Source organism: Dermacentor albipictus, chromosome 1 (assembly GCF_038994185.2).
Source record: "Dermacentor albipictus isolate Rhodes 1998 colony chromosome 1, USDA_Dalb.pri_finalv2, whole genome shotgun sequence".
Taxonomy (NCBI): domain Eukaryota; kingdom Metazoa; phylum Arthropoda; class Arachnida; order Ixodida; family Ixodidae; genus Dermacentor; species Dermacentor albipictus.
This window is the reverse complement of record NC_091821.1, coordinates 14,203,003-14,219,597: the sequence shown is the minus strand read 5'-3', so window position 1 is coordinate 14,219,597 and position 16,595 is coordinate 14,203,003. Positions and strand designations below refer to the sequence as shown.

At 48.9% G+C, this 16,595-nt stretch overlaps 1 protein-coding gene across 1 annotated transcript in view; it reads right to left on the bottom strand.

Annotated features, from left to right (window-relative positions):
- The window catches only part of LOC135918209 (hormone receptor 4-like), a 197,737-nt gene extending 184,710 nt beyond the window's left edge, over positions 1-13,027 (bottom strand). The window contains exon 1 of the mRNA XM_065451894.2: positions 12,593-13,027. The gene's annotated coding sequence lies outside the window, so the exon portion shown is untranslated. The remainder of the gene's footprint in view (positions 1-12,592) is intronic.
- Between the last annotated feature and the right edge of the window lie 3,568 nt (positions 13,028-16,595).

Here is a 16,595-nt window from a genome sequence, read left to right as displayed (position 1 = left end):
ATCTGAGTGGACAAAATTTTCGCTAAATCCAGAAACATTTTCGGATTTAGTAGGCGCGCCTGGCGCCGAGCGACGGCCTCCCTCAAAAAGTGGCAGTTTCGATCGAAAGGCGAAGTATTGAAAAGCGAAGCATGGATTGCGACAGCAAAGTAGTAGACAGCTATACGAAGTAAGGATAGTAGTGTCATAGGCCGTATGAGGTTTTAAACATTTGCTTACTAACTAAATAACAAGCATAGTGTCACGCGCGCATTAGCACACATCAACACATCTCACTCGATGAGCGCGGAAACTCGCTGTCAACGCTGGAGTGAGCAAGCGCGGCAGCAGCAGCAGCGAGCGAATTGAATTTCATGCTACCTTTCGCTGCAACGCGAACTAAGCGGCATACTCTGTCCCCATCGCAGATCGTTTTCGAGATAGGGACCGCGCGGCCGCGGCATACGCAGCAGCCGCCGGAGTGAAACGCCCTCCTCCCTCCCCTCCCCCTGGTGTCTTGCGCGTGACGTAAGACGGCGCGCTTCCTCCCCGCTTTGCTCACTTGCGCGCGCGAGATTGAGCAGCCATCGTCGGCTCCTCTTGCACGCTTTCGCTCGCACACACAACATATACGGCGCGAGGGGAAGACGTTATCGCCTTTGGACCTTGGACGGGAGAAATGCTCCTGGAGTGTCGGTATATTTACTATCGCAATAAAAACAAAACGACATACACATGATAATACTATACACATTCTTGGGATAAAAATAATTGCCGATATGTGTTTCCGGAGCCAGTGTAATGTAACGATCCCACGCCTTCGCATTACGCGTGCGATGCTCTACCAATTGAAGCCGTGGAATCGTACCCCACCGGCGGCAAGCTGTTTCTTTCGTCCACTTTCATTTCCATTAATTTATAATTTTTTGAATTAAGTAATTAGCTACCAGTAATTTCGCCTATGTTTTCCTTGATGTCATTGTTTCTTATGATATAAGTATTAAAAGTCGGGCCCCTCGGCTTAGCCCATTTCTGCTCGCTTACATATATATATATATATATATATATAAAGGATAAACCAAACCGAATTCAGGAAACCGAGGGGCCCGTTTTTTATAATTCATATCTTTAAGAGGGCAACAAACAATGGCACCAAGGACAACATAGGAGAAACTATCAGCAGTTGCTAATTGAATTGAACAAATGATAAATAAACGGAAATGAAAGTGAATGGAAAACCAACTGGCCGCAGTGTTCGCATTACGCGTGCGATACTCTTACCAATTGAATTACCGCAGCGCCGTTTTCCGATCCACTTTCTGGGATCTAGTTTGTCTACTGGAAGTAATCCTGGGAGTGTTAGCCGGCACCATCACTCACAGCTTTGGAGGCGGATGTGGAACATCCTTTCTGCCGCAGGCATCACATCTATTAGGTCATAAAACAGCCAACGTTGTAAAATATTTTCTTGGATGGCCCGTCCGGCTTCTGTTTCACTAAATAGGAACAACAAAATAGTTTAGACTAGTGAAGTCTTGCATTTAATTAGGCATATTGCTTGCGAAGATAATAGAAGTCAATTTTTTCTTGTCATTTTACGCTGAAAACACAACGCCGATACGTCACTGTGATGTCATGAAATTCAAAGCATTTTCTCGTATAGGGATCAGGAAAAGTAGTCAAAATTTCCTAGGTTGAGTCATTGCTTTCTTTAGATTGCTGTCCCCTGTCTACCAGTAAACAATTATCGCGACTCAAGTATAAACACTTTCACTATCAATGACATCATGGCAAGGTTCTGCAGGAACGTTGGAAAGGCGTCTCTCCCCCCCCTCCCCCCCTTATCCCGTATTTTCTGGCTTACTACAGCGCCTCTCAAGGCAAAAGTGGCTGTTTCGCCATCGCAGAAGCGTAATTTGGAACAAAGGTGCATATAAGCGGTCTCTCAAAAAAAAGCGTACGTAGCCAGCGAAACTCGAGTGCCGCGCGCACTGGCGACACAGCCAACCAATCAGTTTTCACAGTAATGAAACCTTGCCGAAAGAGAACAGGATGGAGGTTCGTCAAAGTCCCCTTGTCGAAACGTTGATTCCCAGCGACGTTCCGCGTTCTACCACTACTGATCGCATGCCGAAACAGAGACATCTCAAGAGGCCGCCTCAATGGGGCCAGACGTTTACGCACAGAAGTGAGCGCGCGAGACTGAGCGTGTACAGTCAGGAATAATTCACCCACGCTCTCCCGTAGAGATATCGCTATAGGTAAATGTAGCTGGCCGCTTCCTTCCACATTACATTTGCACACCGACAACCCGGCGATAGGAAGCGCGCGCGCTCGATTTGGTCTGCTCTACACGCAGGCGATCACTGCTGGCGGTTTCCCACGGTTAGAGCGTTGTCGTGCACCGTTAACGTCACCCGTTACGCCGTTTACGCGGGCGCGATAGCTTTCCACCAGGAAGACGGAGAAGGGGGCCAGTGACGCCGCGCCGCCTTTTACTTTCCTCGCCTCGACACGAGCGGAGGGGCACGCGAGCGGCGTCGGACGCTCTCTCCGCGGGGCGGAAGGAGTGCGCGTCTCCCTCGGCGCCGCCTTCCAGGGCTGGCTTATCGGCGCGCGTCTCCTCCGCGGGCGTGGGCGAGCACCGGTGCGCGGGTCCCGTTATTTCTGTCGCGCGCGCTGGGCGCCAGAACCCCGCGCTGCGGCCACGCAGCCCCGTTGGTCGCACGCGGAAAGCCATTTTAGGCGGTGCTCCTCCGACGGCACCCCTCTGGGCGTCCAACCTTGGCGCGTTGCTGTTTTGCGGCTGCCTGTTGATAGTTAGGGGGGGGGGGGGGGGTGGAGCTGGTTCGGGACTCCTCTCGCCTGAGCTAGTTGCGGTGCCCCGTCTCCGAGCAGCGATCTCGAAGCCGACGTAACGTGTACACCGGAAACCCCGGAGAGACGAGAAGCATCGGCCCGCACCGCGCATGTCGCTCCCTTCCACGCACTCTTCCGAGTCAAAATCGTGTAGGCTTGAAGATCGAGGCTGGAAAATCTCGAGTCACAAAGTAAACTAAAAGCGGCCTGCAAGAAACGTACATTGCCTTCCCCTTAGCACTTGCCCCATGCGTAGGGTAGCCAATCAGGCGTTTTTCTGTTTAACAACCCTGCCTTAGCCCTTTCTTTTCTCCTCTTTCTCCGCTGCGCGTGCTGAAAAGCGAGTCGGCAGTTAGAGAAGCGCATTTCCGCGGATCGCCGCCCCAAAACGAAGAGCGTTCGCCTCTTCCTGCAGCCCGCTCATCCTCGGGTTGCCATTTAAGGCACGCGAGGCTCGCATGCTTGGAATTACACGACGGATCCAAATAGTGAAAACACAACGGCAAAGAGAGGAAGTCGAGAGCAGAATAGGGATAAACGCTCAAACTTCAGCCGTGAGTGGAGTGGTGAGTGCAAATGGTGCAATGAACTCGCTGTGAGGGAAATATCTTGGTTTGCTCGCACGTATAGTGATCTTCAGTACACCTCAGACACACTGAAACGGGGTGCAATACAGTTAGCCATACTCTGTTCGAAATGATGCTCGCAGCTTCCGCAAGACGTGGTTGGTCCTATGGCTTTCTCGAAAGTTAGAAAACACTGTGTCAGTCATACGACTTGCGCGCTGTATATATCAGGCAAAAATAGTTTATGCACCAGGACGCTCATATTTGTGAAGGGAAATCTCGCGATGTTCAATTTACGTGCATTTTTAACCGCCAGGACCCACTATGTGACTCCAATTCTTGGGTCCTGCTGCTGGACATAAATTAGATTAGCGGGGCCTAAGCTGACAAGCTAAACGCTAAAATTCCTCAGTGTAGCCAAAGGAAGTGCACCTAGGTCAGAACTGAGAAAAAGTAAGCCAAGAAAGCAGCAAACCTGTGATCACGACGTCAGATGCACCTATTAAACACAAATTGTGGTAGCATAGAAGGCAACTTCGGTTGATGCATTAGCAAAAATTCTGAGCACAGAAAAGAAGAAAAAAATCTGTGCCTTGGGCGGGAACCAGTTGGAGAATTTTCTGTGGCGAAGCTACGTCTTTTGCGATTGCAAGTATAATCATTTGGGCACCGCATTGTAAGTTACTCGAGCAAGCAGGTTCTACTATAGCTCAATTGCACATCCTACGGGCAACAGTGCAGTTTTTCTTCTTCTTTTTTTTTACGTAGCCGTACGCTTTTGTTCAATCTCATAATCGGTCAGTGGGAGTCGATTGAAGCCATAAAATTTTGGAGGTACATTGGCACGGAAAAAGAATGGCTTGCAGAGAAAGTGCTGCAGGAATCGGAATCTACCAACTTGTGCGGGCTTTCATTTGTTGAAACCAACCTGTCTCTAGACTACGCAGAAATTTGACCAAAAACGCACTTCCCCGACGTAGCCCTGCAGATTCCAGCGCAATAGCGCAGTGCGAAACTTTCCGCGCCAATAACTGCCGCGTAAGCGAGGGTGGAATGTTTTCAGCTATGCCGCCAGTCAACTTTTATGATGTTGCGAACAATATAAGAACTAGAAGTCATTGAGATAAGTGCATTACTTCGGTGTGGGAACTTATTTTTGAAAAATGGCAAGCAGAAAACGCTGACTTTCTTTTTTTTTTTTGATGATGGTTAGCATCGGGGCCCCCATTGACAAATCTTTGTCTCACGCAAGAGTGCTTCCTTATCGGCTGGCTACCCGAAACTCATGGTATTGATCGGCCTAATAACGAGACGATCGCCGCGATGGGGGCCACCCGTAAATACAACTTTGATAAGAGAAATCTTGTGGATAACCAGGAGAGGGAGCTGCTCGCATCGCCGTACGCCCTGCTTAACAAGCAAACCAGTAGCTACCAATCTGTCGGCAAGGTATTATAATGTCCACACGTTATCTTGGCATGATTCGCAGTAAAGAAGCATATACGCATTTTCTCGAAAAGTGACTGCAAGAATACGATTAAACCACTTTCATACAGTTCCGCATGTATTTGACTTCATATCCAGAATGGACATTTTATGTGATCACTTAGGAGGTAACATTGGAAAGGTATTACAGGCAACCGCTGGGACTGTATTCGTTGCGGCGGCTGGGGGGCGATAAGCCCAAGCATCCGTAGCTTGCTTACTTGGCAACGCATGCAGCTCAGAAGTGAAGCTGGCCATCGGCGCCTGTGCTATAGGTGCAAGCAAGCAGAGCGTAACTGATTCCAGGTGCCGTATTGGGGCCCCCGTGTCTTTTCACCATATACACTGCTCCGATAGTCTGCCGACAGTGAGCTGCACTCTATACAGTTCCCACTCTTCACGGCTTTGGTGCGTCACAGCCATCATCACATGGTCCATCAGCATCCGGTTTCATGTTCTGCGCATGTACACTTTTCACAGAGTCTGTAATTTAGCCTTTGCGGACATGGCGGGCCAAATATGCAAAGCATATCAGCTGAGCAAAGAACACTTTTAGCCACCTTATATTTCGAGTGTTCAAGAATTGTTTCGCCCAGAGAAACAGTTTTGCGCCGTCATGGAAACGATCTCCTTACATTTGTATATCTTTTGCGAGGGAAGAGGAGCAAGACCATAACCCCGTTTTCCGGGCAAAAAAAGGCGTGAATTACGCAAATTTTCGCGTAATCCAAAGAACCAGCGCATGCCACCACGTCTCCAGCGCGGAACGGACCAGTATATTGTTGTAAAACAGACAGAAGACCATTCTGACCATCTCTGGTCGCTTTGTTTTGAGTCACGCCGTTAATGAAGGTCACTGCAGAACATTTTCCCGCAAACGTTTCGGTATTTGCGGCCATAATTTGTCAGGGTAATACAGTGGCACTCCTATAGCACGCATAGCATCGCTTTTACCTACGAAGGCCATACAGCGTCATTGGCTTTTTTGTTATATTTTAGCAGCTTATGATTTGGTGCGTGGTCTGCTCTATTGTGCATACGATCTAGTGAGCCACTTTCTCGACCGCACAGTTGTAATTTTTTTCCGTAGTTACTTTCTCTCCGTAAGCCTCCTAGACGCTATAGCATTGCTGTGCTCTGCTACAGCAAGCTATTGTCACAGTGCGCAAACTAGGCTTATATGTATTTGTTCCACAACCTGCTCTGTGCTCCTTTTCTTTTTTTTAGTGGATGATAAGACGCAATTTATGAAATACATTTGTTGTGCACACATGCGTGTAAGGAGCTTCCATGTGTTTGAGGTTTATTTAAAATTTTTAAGAAGTCAAAGTTTTTTTTGTGCATTTCATTTTTCAGAAATTTAGGAATGTTTCGGGTCTTTACCGCAACTGTGATTTACGCCCTAAACGTGGATGTGATAAAAATATATATGCACTATCATCTAAGGCGCACTTTCAAAGGCAGCGCATTTACACTTGCCATAGCTCGTTGTCATGCGTGCCAAGGTTCATATGAGCAGCCGAGAGCGCGGAGCGTCAGCAGCGGGCTCATACAATACCGGTAAATCCACCAGATGCTGGGGCACAGCTTGAAGGGACGAGCCAGTGTCGAGCGTGTGTCTTTCATAACTGCCCATGCTCGACGATTTGTTTGACAACGCACTGATGCACCGACAACTCGTGTTTCTACGCATGCGACTGCACAACAGTTCTCCTGCAGCGAACTGCGTGTTCTCGAAGAACAAGCGGAACACTCTCGTGACCGCCCAGTGCTCCAGGAAAGATCCACACGGTCAGGTTGAGCGGTCGGCTATTTGAAGACAAGACCCTTTGTTACAGTGTTTTGCAAGTTATCCGCAGAGCTTCCGCTGCGCGGGGCGACTGCAATTCTTGGTTGCACGAGCGTAGTACCTGCGGAAGCTGGAGAGTCTGCTGGCTGACAATTCCGGACAGGCAGTTGGCGCCTGTCTTCCTCTTCTTTTTCCTGCTCCCCTAGTGCACCCAGGACGTGCGTCTGATTAACCTCCTTGTCTTTCCTCTCTTTCATCTCTCTCTGTCTCTCTCTGTCTCAGTTGGCGCTAGCACCAGAGCTCGTCAGTGCGCAGTGTTGGACTCCCTGGCGATGACGATGAAGGTCGCCGGGGAGTCCATCGCAAGCGCTCAGAAAAGGAAGGACACCCCAGCAAACAAGGATAAAGGAAGCTTCCAGGAACTGAGCAAAGCTTCACTCTTAAAAGTTTGTTGAAGATTTTGAATAGGCAGTCCGTGCTTCAGTACGAAGATTAAGATGGTAACTTTTCTTTTTCTGGAAAGCAATTGAGGATTTTTTAAAAATCTTCGCTCTCCCTTTATTGGGTTAGGTATCAAAGACCTTGTGACTGTTACATTCTTCATTTCTTGGACTCCCCTGTGGTGCTAAAGCATTGGTAGATTAGAGAGTATAGATATGACGTGCACTAGCGAATAAAGATCAGTTGAAAGTTTGCGTACACGTGTGCCTGTCTCTTGTTTGTCCTTCGTATAAGCAGTACAGCGCAGCAAGCATAAAGATTAGAGAGCACATTCTTACGCATCACATCATAAAGACTTTGCTACAGTCATTGCACGTTCTTGGTTCTGTTTAGTTTGTTAGTCTGTCATAGCTTGGGTACAACGACCGCTGCGTACTAATTAGACCCGACTACCACCGGTGATATACCGGTCTACTTAGTATTTGATGGTGCATCCTATAATGATGTGAGAGCCGTTCAGGATAAGCCCGATAAGCTGAAAACAAAGTTTCTTAGCTTTACACCAAGACGTGCGAATAGATGAAGTGGCATCACTCCCGATATTGCCGGGTGATTTAGCGATTCGCCATGCGTATAGGTAAAGAACTGTGTGAGCAATCGTGAACTACGATGCGAAACGTCCAAGTTCCAAAGTCAAAATGCGTCTTGTATATTCTCAGTATGTTATATGGCACACGCGCGAGACGAAGTAAATGACAAAAGTTGCCGGCATTCCTCCAAAGCAAGATTAAATGACCACGTCTACGCAGACCAGAACCCCGGAATTTGCTAATGTGCGCATTGTGGGGTAAATCCCAATCAGCTTTTTTTTTTTAACCTGCCAGTTTTTTTCCGAAGTTTATTGCCTTTGTTCAGAAATGCGGGGACATAAATGCCCAGCGAAGTCACAACAATAAAATATTTTCCCAATGGCACGCTAGCTTCTCAATGTTTCAACAGCAGGAGTCTCTCTTTGCTGAGGTCATCACAAAGACAGATCTCCGTGTCAAAACACGTTTCTTCGTGTCTTTCATTGCGGTGCTTCAATTAGCGCTCGTCCTGTCGTCTTCTCTGTCTTTGTCCCTGCTATTTTGCGCTAGTCTTTTGAATAATGATGACACACCAACTAGCCCAGCTTTCTGCCCTGATCGCTTCAAATGTGCTTTCTATATTACCTTTTTATGTGGCACCAGCGTCATGGCAATGTAATTAACCCGTTCTAGAGACCCATTACCTCACTGGTGCATCCTTAAACTGCGCGACAGCTCTCAAATCCTGCAACATACGTTGGCTCGTCCCTGACAAATTTCGCACTGCTATAGGCGCAATAGCAACTGCGCCACCCCGAATCACGTAACCACCCACAGGCAGCGCCTGTCTATGGTCACACAGAAAAAAAAGAAAGAAAGACATGATAGATGGAATCAAATCGGAGGTTATGGAAGCAGTGCAAAAGGGCCAACGTAACAATCTAACATCGCGTCATACGACAATTAATAATATTACTGACCCTGCCGAAACGTTCCTTGCATCTGAGTGAAAATTATACATAGTACAGTTGCTGGGGCCCAAGACCGTGGTGCTCCAGTGGATCGTGATTCACTGGCGGTTTTTTTTTCCTCCCCGTTTTCTCACTGGAGAGACGAACGACATCGCTCCACAAATGCAAGCGTTTTCACGACGCCACCGAGCACTACGTAGGGTTATCCTAAAACAGCGACCAATGCTATATACATATCGGATTCGCTTTGTCCCCCTACACTACCGCAACTCTTGATTGTATCACCATTCACTGTTTTCACCCATTCCTCGCAATACACTATATCGCCCCCAACATGCCTATACTGTTTATGGCAACGAAGGCTTGAACTCTCGGCTTTTCGAGTATTACTTTCACTTTGTGTGCCTATATGTGGGAAGGGATGACCGATAATTTGCCCCTCTCTCTTTCTCTTAATCCGACCGGTATCAACCTTGCGCTCACAGCAGGGAAGCGCGAGAAGTGACGTGACTTTAATTTACTGAGCACCGAATTATAGCGTTTTGGAACATGAAGAACCCAGAACTGTTCAGGAGGGAGTGCAGAATACCGGAGCAAGCTGCAGAGTGCAGCATGACCAGAGCCATCCACAGCTAAAGACGCAGCATGTCCACACGTATCCAAATAACTAGTCGTTGTCGCGACACCTGTATAATCAGGAAAATGAGACAGACAGACAGACAGACATAGATAGATAGATAGATAGATAGATAGATAGATAGATAGATAGATAGATAGATAGATAGATAGATAGATAGATAGATAGATAGATAGATAGATAGATAGATAGATAGATAGATAGATAGATAGATAGATAGATAGATAGACGAGCGAGGAGAAAGGAAAGTGACTAATGTTCAGAATATTCAGTAGACTTACGTTAATCATACAGAATAATTCGCACGTACAAATTAACATGCGCTTTCGAGCGGCTTGCGTGGATGGGTTCCCACTGTGTTAGCTCAGAAGGTGATTTTTGTGAGTTTCTGTTTCGTCTGTGAAATGCCGCCACAGTTTGATTTAGTAAGCATTGCCGCATATAACACTGCGATGTGCGCAGACAAATGGCTGAGAATATCGACAACGTGAGTACGCCCGTCAATAATGGGCTCGATGAGACACGAGCGCGTAAAAAAATGAAAATGTAAAATATTTTCCAGCAGCGGACGAAAAAAAAAAAAGCGTAGGTGAACCTTTCAGAAGTATGGTTGTTTGGGCTAGTTGGTTAGATACAGCAACAGGGATCATAGCGCTGGAAGACATGCGGACAAGAGCGATACAACTGGGCGAGCGCTAAGAATGTAGAATGTATCGCTCGTCCTGTTGTCTCGCTCTTGTCCGTGTCTTCCAGCGCTGTGACCCTCGTTGCTGTGAACCTTTTGTTTCAGAACATTTGTGGAGGTGTCGCACAATTTTTCTTTAGGTTACCTTGCTCGACCGGCACACGTGTTTTCTTACAATGTGCGCAGAGACAAGAGAATACGCTCGTTCGTGCCAGCGCACGGGTCCAAAACCCTTCTTATATTCATTTGATCTGCGGCGTCTGCTTCGTGTGTAGACCTTTTGCTTGTCCTTGTAACATAATATCGATTCTCGCTTCTTTTGCACAACGTGGCCGATTATCCAGGTGCGGGAGTTGGTCGCCTATTTTAGCTTTTGGGAGTAATTTTTGGCGGATGCGGTCTTCAGTGGCTGCGTCTCAGAACTAAATGATCACGTCCGTGCGTATAAGATTCCTCACGTTCCGTTATTCCTTCTTTTTCAGAATACATCCGGCACCGATGGCGACCCGGAATGGACAGTACAGCCTGCAGGGAGCTTTTAAATTTGCAGACATTTCGCAGTGACTCGTTTTCCAAACGGACGAACAAGACGTAGCTTTCTGTATTTCGCCATGTTTTTGTTGTTGGGACATATTCACGACAAGGTGGTTTGTCGAGCATGCCTGTGTGACTTCCTCGGGTGCACGGAAATGACACGAAAAAATGACGGTAACGCTGGAAATATCAACGCGCTTCCACAAAGTGACACGTGACTTCTGCCATTTATGTTAGAGGGAAAGAGAAAGCGTTAGTTATTCTTCTGATGCTGAGTACCCACGTGTTAACTTTTTGAAAGTTGCGCTAAAAGACACGCTTTATCACCGCGAATATATATATATATATATATATATATATATATATATATATATATATATAAGCGAGTTGCTCAAAAACATAATCATAACCGAACGTGCTTAGCGGAAGCGTCGACAGTCATAGCGACCACGTGACGCTAGGCGAGAGCGCGAAGGCGACGGCTCGAAGCCCCAGAAGGCAAGCCAAGGTCTGCGAGCAGGAAACCTTGTGCTGCCGTTCGGAGGGCTCGCCACGGATCCCTGCGCTCTGTTGAAGCTGCACGGACAATTTGTGCCCCGAACGCATGTTCCCGTGCTATCGCGCCAAACATGGTTCTCTCGCTTCTCTTCCTATTGTCGGAACAGCTTGTACCGCCAGCTGCGTGAACTAAATACGCTATCGCGCCGCGTCACGGAAATAAACCTTGACGCAAAGAGTTGAATGCACTTTTGGCACAACGGTGGAAAGTGGAGCGGGCGAAAAGAAAATGGACGAAAGCGCTGAAGAGGTGGTAACGGCTTACGTTGCTTCATTTCCGGCTTATCGTTTCGTTACTAACACAAGCCGCGGTATTGAAGATTGGCTCGCTGTATGCGCAACGGACACATGGTGCCGTCGCACGATGGCAGCGCCCTCAATGTCCGCAGATATTTTTCGCGCGTGCTTGTATGACGGGACTTCATGGCATTCAGTAAATGGTGACCCTCAGTGCCTTTTGGTTTTTGTGCGCCGTTTCATTTCAGTAGGTTTCGCAACGGGTTCGCCACACGTCAGCCATGGCTAATGCACGCACAACTCGAGAGACCACAGGACTGTGACAAATGGAGCGCTGTCGAAAGCGTGTTGTTTGTGTGCATATTACAAACACGACGGCCACGCTTATCTGCTCTGCGGTGCGTAAGTGATAACAATGCCCGTGCGTCGCGCAGAAAGAAAATTTAGAAAAGAGAACGGGCAAAACACGGGTTGCCTTTGGCCTGCCTCAACTCGCTGTCCTTGGCTCCTTCCTTTCTTTTGACTGGAGGGTTTCACTGGTGACGTCAGATCAGTTAAGACAACGGGACGTCGTCCGCTGAAAACGCACCGTTCCTGCCGCGAGCAAATAGCGTCGCTGTATAGCGCTTCGCTCTGCCACATCGTTCAGAGTCGTGGTGCTGATGGCAGCACGGGTGAAAGCAGCCTCGCGAAGTGTAGATAGTTTGTTTGCTTACGGAGACGGGGCTGTCTCAATAAACAAACAAAAAAATCTAAAACGTTATTAACCTCGCCCAATTGACGCTGTCAGTTCTCAGGAAGCGGCGACGCTTGTAAGTTTGCGCCTCGACGATCTACGCAGACCAATGAAACCGTGGCTAGTGGTTTCATTGCACGTCCTTAAGAACTTCCGGCGGTAACACCGTCTAGTGAAAGCGGAAGTGACGCAAGACCCACTTCAAGAGCCGGACACATGCGCGAAAACAAAGTACAGCACAAGTGCACATGTTGCTTCGTAAAGGCTGCAAAATGGGTGCAATAAAATAACGCCACAAAAGGATTAAAAGGGTTATGAGCCGCCTGACCAGTTAACTTCATTTCGTTTTAATATCTGTATCCGCACCACTAACACCAACCATCGTTGCCCCGCGTCTCATTTCACCCCAACCACACACAGCACACACAGCGCTTGCGCCACTTGCCGCCGTGCGGCCGCTGGACGTGCCGAGGCGGCACCTGTCCGTCCGCCGGCACGGACAGCGCCGGCCGCAGGTCTACTACGCCGGGTGTCGCGGGGTCTCACCTGCGTCTCATGTGGGGCCCGAGCCCGGCAGCGCGGGCATGCCGTAGAAGGGAGTCCGTATCCAGCGGGAGCGTCGAGTATCCGCGCGCGTCACGTGTTCATGGCGGCGAACGCCTGTCGCACGAGCACGAGCAGGAGCCGGACGAGCAGGCGGCAGCGCGCGGGGGTGAGCAGCGCCCAGGGCAGCACGGGCAGCAGAGCGCACGTGGACAGGCAGAGCAAGCACGGGCACGGCGGCCGCATGGGCGCGACAGGCGGCAGCCGGCGCTATGGCAGGCGCGCCAGAGGCGGCGCGGGACTTCGGCGAATCTGGGTCAGCCGTGTCAGGGCCAATGGCGGCTGGACGTTTTCACTGGCAGCGGGTTCGTCGACCGGCTGGCCCCGATTCGGGCCGCCTCCTCGCCCGTCCCACTTGCGCACAAAGAGGTCACTCAACCGGCCGCCGCCAGAGAACCTTGAAAGCCTCTTCACTTTCGTGCGCGGAGGAAACGCCGCGCACCTTGCTTCCTCTTCCTCCTCCGGCGCGCGGAAACGCTGTGTTTGGCCCCCGCCGCCGCCGCCGCCGCCACCGCCGCCGAGCAAGGTCGCGGTTATCCAAGACCTTCCTTCCGGACGGCCACTGGTCCTCCCCACCTGGTCCTTGGTGCGCGCCACCCGAAAGCAGGTGCACAACGGCGCGCGGAAGAAGGCGTTGTACCGTACGACAGTGCGTCCAACAGAAAGGCGCCCACCTATCGGTGCTGACAGCCGCAGCACTCTCGCTATGACCCATCGCGGTGACTTATTGGATTTGGAGTTGCACTGCGGATCACAAGGTCGGGGGTCTGATTCCTCCTCACGAGGCGCACGTTCCAAAGGGGGACGGACGGGAATAAATGCCCGTGAATGCTCTCTAAATGCACTTTAAAGGGATCCCGGGCGGTCAAAATGACCCCGCCAACCGCGGAGTCCGTTATGCCCACAGGGTAACTCTAAGCCTTAAAACCTGATCAAATAAAGTTTGTCCTGTGACTTACCATGGCTGCGTTGTGCGAGGCGAGAGTAATGCCACTTCATTTCCGTGGTTTTCTATGGTGTTTTCTTCGTCTGTTTGAGGTCTCTCTGTTTCTCTATAGAGAGATTTGATAAGTGCACTTATTTCGTACGAACACCAAAGGATAGCTTGATGAGGTTGTAACGCTAATTTAGTGTAAGATCAGGATGGCCGAACGAAGCACAAAACTCCATTTTGTAGTCATGCTGGTTGCTTCGTTTCCCTTTCCTTAATGAACATACCCAAGCTCATTCGGCATCTAGTGGCGGTCGTTGTTGGCGACTGTGATTGTTTGAAGGAGGTTGAGTGCACCTAGAAGCGCAATGTGTAACAGGGAGGCTAGCGGAACAGTGACGCAGTTTATGGTATAGCGTCTTTATAACGTATACGTAGCCTCCTGGTGCACCGGGTTTCAGGTCGTCCGCGAGAGAGGCAGCGAGGCCGTGTCGTGTGAGATACGCGCAGGGATGCTGCGCACAGCTGTTGCTCATTTCACACCGAAAAAATAAACAAAATGACTATCAAAACTCGGCAGCGATGAATTGAACTGTACGATTAGCTTTTTTAGGCTCTTCCGTTGACACGGTGACAACACGTTATAAATAAGGAATTTCGGTTGTCCATCAATAACGCAACTGAGCATGTGGCCAATGGCAGAAAATGTTCTATGGATTACTTTTTGTGAGTCAGTGAACGTAAAGAACTATGCCTATGACTTGCGAACAGCCATTTGGACTACGATCAAACAAGGCTCACGTGAAGCTGAATGTGTGCTGAGTATTAATGCGATTAGCATTCTTTGAGAACTTCACCCACATTGCAGTATGTCCGTATGATAACCAATTTTACGCCAACTCAGTGCTCTGGGCATGTGCCGAATAGACAACTTCGGCCATTGGGTACGTGCAACTGGGCTTGTGACACTAGGCACGTGCGTTAACATTCCTGGACAATCCTCCAGAACAGGTGTGGGCCTGTTACTATGTGCCCAAAGAGACAACTTGGATCATTGGGTATGTACAACGGTGCATGTGGAACTAGGTACGTGAACATTCCTGGACAATTCTCTAGAACGGGTATGTGCCTCTGGCTATGTGCCCAAAGAGACAACTTGGACCATTGGGTATGTGCAACTGTGCATGTGATAGTAGGTATGTGAACATTCCCGGACAATTCTCTAGAACGGGTATGTGCCTCTGCGGCTATATGCCCAAGGAGACAATTTGGACCATTGGGTATGTGCAACTGTGCATATAATAGTAGGTATGTGAACTTTCCTGGACAATCCTCCAGAACGGGTATGTGCCTCTGGCTACATGCCCAAAGAGACAACTTGGACCATTGGGTATGTGCAACTGTGCATGTGATAGTAGGTATGTGAACATTCCCGGACAATTCTCTAGAACGGGTATGTGCCTCTGGCTATATGCCCAAAGAGACAACTTGGACCATTGGGTATGTGCAACTGTGCATGTGATAGTAGGTATGTGAACATTCCCGGACAATTCTCTAGAACGGGTATGTGCCTCTGGCTATATGCCCAAAGAGACAACTTGGACCATTGGGTATGTGTAACTGTGCATGTGATAGTAGGTATGTGAACTTTCCTGGACAATCCTCCGGAACGGGTATGTGCCTCTGGCTACATGCCCAAAGAGACAACTTGGACCATTAGGTATGTGCAACTGTGCATGTGATAGTAGGTATGTGAACATTCCCGGACAATTCTCTAGAACGGGTATGTGCCTCTGGCTATATGCCCAAAGAGACGACTTGGACCATTGGGTATGTGCAACTGTGCATGTGATAGTAGGTATGTGAACATTCCCGGACAATTCTCTAGAACGGGTATGTGCCTCTGGCTACATGCCCAAAGAGACAACTTGGACCATTGGGTATGTGCAACTGTGCATGTGATAGTAGGTATGTGAACTTTCCTGGACAATCCTCCAGAACGGGTGTGTGCCTCTGGCGATGTGCCCAAAGAGACAACTTGGACCATTGGGTATGTGCAACTGTGCATGTGATAGTAGGTATGTGAACATTCCCGGACAATTCTCTAGAACGGGTATGTGCCTCTGGCTACATGCCCAAAGAGACAACTTGGACCATTGGGTATGTGCAACTGTGCATGTGATAGTAGGTATGTGAACTTTCCCGGACAATTCTCTAGAACGGGTATGTGCCTCTGGCTATATGCCCAAAGAGACAACTTGGACCATTGGGTATGTGCAACTGTGCATGTGATAGTAGGTATGTGAACATTCCCGGACAATTCTCTAGAACGGGTATGTGCCTCTGGCTATATGCCCAAAGAGACAACTTGGACCATTGGGTATGTGCAACTGTGCATGTGATAGTAGGTATGTGAACTTTCCTGGACAATCCTCCGGAACGGGTATGTGCCTCTGGCTACATGCCCAAAGAGACAACTTGGACCATTAGGTATGTGCAACTGTGCATGTGATAGTGGGTATGTGAACATTCCCGGACAATTCTCTAGAACGGGTATGTGCCTCTGGCTATATGCCCAAAGAGACGACTTGGACCATTGGGTATGTGCAACTGTGCATGTGATAGTAGGTATGTGAACTTTCCTGGACAATCCTCCAGAACGGGTGTGTGCCTCTGGCGATGTGCCCAAAGAGACAACTTGGACCATTGGGTATGTGCAACTGTGCATGTGATAGTAGGTATGTGAACATTCCCGGACAATTCTCTAGAACGGGTATGTGCCTCTGCGGCTATATGCCCAAAGAGACAATTTGGACCATTGGGTATGTGCAACTGTGCATATGATAGTAGGTATGTGAACTTTCTTGGACAATCCTCCAGAACGGGTATGTGCCTCTGGCTACATGCCCAAAGAGACAACTTGGACCATTGGGTATGTGCAACTGTGCATGTGATAGTAGGTATGTGAACATTCCCGGACAATTCTCTAGAACGGGTATGTGCCTCTGGCTATAT